This window comes from Zingiber officinale, chromosome 6A, assembly GCF_018446385.1.
Source record: "Zingiber officinale cultivar Zhangliang chromosome 6A, Zo_v1.1, whole genome shotgun sequence".
In the NCBI taxonomy this organism is placed as follows: Eukaryota; Viridiplantae; Streptophyta; class Magnoliopsida; order Zingiberales; family Zingiberaceae; genus Zingiber; species Zingiber officinale.
In genome coordinates this window covers 60,169,224-60,172,487 of record NC_055997.1, presented here as the reverse complement: position 1 = coordinate 60,172,487, position 3,264 = coordinate 60,169,224, and the positions used below count along the sequence as shown (strand labels likewise).

General features: G+C 35.5%; 1 non-coding gene across 1 annotated transcript; it reads right to left on the bottom strand.

The window, feature by feature from the left end:
* Positions 1 to 1,334: 1,334 nt before the first annotated feature.
* LOC121998939 lies at positions 1,335 to 1,440 on the bottom strand. The gene has a single exon (XR_006116718.1). It is a non-coding gene; the product is annotated as a small nucleolar RNA R71 (small nucleolar RNA).
* Between the last annotated feature and the right edge of the window lie 1,824 nt (positions 1,441 to 3,264).

Below are 3,264 nucleotides of genomic sequence, written 5' to 3'. Positions count from 1 at the left end.
GATTCAAGAGGGTAGGATAGATTTAGGGATTAATCTTTATATCTTATGGGTTGAGAAGTATGATCTTTGTGTTGATTTTTCGAGGGATCTTCGTGGTAGGAACATGCCCGTGTAAGTACAACATAAGTTCATATCTAATCGATTACATATAGGTATAGATTTCAGTCCTAGGCCGGTTGTCTATTGCAAGAGAGAACCGGCAACCTTCTATAAATGTGGGACAATTGAGAAATAGGATTTGTTAGATCATTTACATTGAGGAATCTTACAAAGAAACCAAAACTCCTAGGACATTCCTTTATCATAGCCCATAATCTTGTTTGTTGATCTTTCATTTTTATGTTTACTTTTCATTAGTTACATTTAGCTTTTGGAAACCAATTGATTAGTTGTTTAGCTAACTCGCATTGAAACATTTCTAGTGCTTATTCCAGTCCCTGTGGATACGATAATCTTTTATATTACTTGCGATATTTCCATACACTTGCGGAGAGTGAACAAGTTTTTGGCGCCGTTGCCGGGGAACTACGCTATAACATTAGAGATTATCAATTGAGTTAGACTAAACATAACTTTTCTTTCTTTATCATTAGTATAATTGTAACTAATCTTTAGAATTCTATTTTTCTTGTATCCTTTTCTACTTTTTGTAAATTTTTCTTATTGCTATTCTAATTCTACATTCTTGATTTCTAGCATTCTAGTCTAGATTTTCTCTGTTCTTCTTTTTCTTTAAATTTTTCTCTGCTTTTCTTTTGTAAACATATCTTGTTAGTTGATTAGCATATGAATTATTCTAGACATTTTTCTTTTTCCTTTTGTCTTTTCTTTCTTGTTTTCATTATGCACTTTCTTTCTTGCAATTTAAATTTTGCATTTTCTTTCTTGTTTTTCATATTGCATTTTATTTCTTGTCTTTGATTCTTGATATTTTTTTTCTTGAATATCCATGAGCACTAACATGTCAAGCAGGCCCATGAGAAATTTTTCTATACCCTTTTCTGTAAGATTTTTATCTCCCATTTTGCAACCTCAAATTGAAGCAGAAAGTTTCCAACTAGACACATAGATAATTTTCATGATACAAGGTCACAAATTTGGAGGAGAAGTATCAGAAAGTCCTTATCTGCATCTTGAAACATTTTTAGAGATTTGTGATTTGGTGAAATATGAAGGAGTATCAGCAGATGCAGTTCGATTGATGGCATTTTCTTTCAGTATCAAGGATAAAGCAAGGACTTGGCTATATTCTCTCTGTCCTCAAAGCATCACAAGTTGGAAACAATTGGAGAAGCAATTTCTGAATCATTATTTTCCTCCAAGTAGAACAGTGTATATGAGGAATTGCATAACAAATTTTGCTTAGGCATATTGAGAATCATTATTTGAAGCATGGAATAGATTCAAGAGTCTTCAAAGACAGTTCCCTTATCATGGTTTTGAAAAATGGTTGATTTTGCACATATTCTATAGGGGAATTTCTTTCTCAGACAAGAGTTTATTGAATTCATCAGCTGGAGGTTCTTTTATGGACAAAAGTGTAGATGAAGCTTATTCATTAATTGATCAAGTGACATTGAACCTCCATGAATGGTCGAACAAAAGTTGGATGGAATTTCCCTCAGATATTCAAGAAGTGCAAGCAATAAATGTAAGAGAGCCTGTCAAACAAAATGAAGTTCAACCACCTAAAAATGTTGAAATTCACAAGTCACAGAGTGAGGAGTTCAAGCATTTGGGGCTAAAGCTTGATAGTATTGTTTCAAAATGGTTTAAAGAAGATCCCCCTCCTACACAGTCAAGATCTAATGAAAAGTGTGATAATGTTGGGTTGATAAATGGCAAAAATCATGAAGAACTTCTGAAGAATGACATGTTTAGAATTGAGGAGAAGAATAATAGAAGATTACAAGAACTCAGTTCCATTTCTCTAGGAAGTTCCCAAAGGCCACAAGTACCTTTCCCTCAACGATTAATCACACCAACACTAGATAAGAAAGTTGGACCTCCTCCAAAAGCTCAAAGGGAATTTGGGAAAAAGGAAGTTCAGTCTTTCCCAGGACCTTCACTAAGGGTTCCTTTTCCACAAAGGTTAGTGGGGGTCAATGAAAATAAAGACTTCGACAAATCTTGTGGCACTAATATGGTTGAGTACAGATTTTTGAATGTATATGAAGATGAGGACTCTTCAGATGAGGATTTTATTGATAATGCAGTGGTAAATAAGTTTTCAGATCTACCTCCAAATTTTGTAGGGTGTTATAGTGACATTGAATTTTCAGATGATGAATGTGATGTGGTAGATCAACTTAAAACTGCAAGTGAAGTTGTTGATCCTCTTGTTAATGATTCTCCTATTGAGGATATAGATGTTGGTTTATTTTTTGATGTATGTGTTGATGATGATGATATGGAAGAATGTGTAGGGAGCTGTGTTGTGGATGCAGCATCTCAAGGATCACCACCTTTGTGTTGGGTTTTTCGGGCCACAAAAACTACTTTTTGCGTTGCGAAAACCCCGAAATCCCCATGCCACGGATCCATGTGAAAAAATAAAATTTCATATACATGTTTTATAAGCCTAGATCTACTTTAGATCTACAAGATAAAGAGGTTACCCTTGATGCGAAGCCCTTCGCGTAATCCCGCCCGACCTAGGTTCGCCGGATCTCGAGAGTATCAAAGTAGATACTCCTCTGTGTGTATCCACACAAGCAAGAGATGGAGAAAACCACACAAAAGGTGTGCTAGCACCTTTGATGGTCACGACAAGGAGGAGGAGAGAGAGAGAAGAAGCCTTGAGAGGAAGAAGAAGAAATGAATTGCCTTGAATGAAAATCAATCCCTTCCACACTAAAAGTGGTCGGCCACTTCATGGCTTGTAACCCCCATGGAATATCAAGAGTCAAGTCTCTTGATCTCCTCCATGAGGTGGCATTTGGTCAAGTCAAACTTGACCAAATGAAGAAGTCTTGATGATGTGGCATTGGTCAAGTCAAAGTCAAGTCAAAACTTGACTCTTCATCTTCCTACTTAAGACAAGTCAAACTTGACCACTTCTCTCCCTTGGTTGATCTAATCTAACCATTGGTTCAAGTCAATTTTAATTTAATGAATCCCTATTCATTGAATTAAATTAATTAAATGAGTCTTAGTCCAAATTAGACTCACTTAACACATGAACCAAATTGAGTCCAACTCAATTAGCTCAATTTGGATTACTCTTAATCCAATTTGGTTCATCACATGAATCTAATCCTTTAG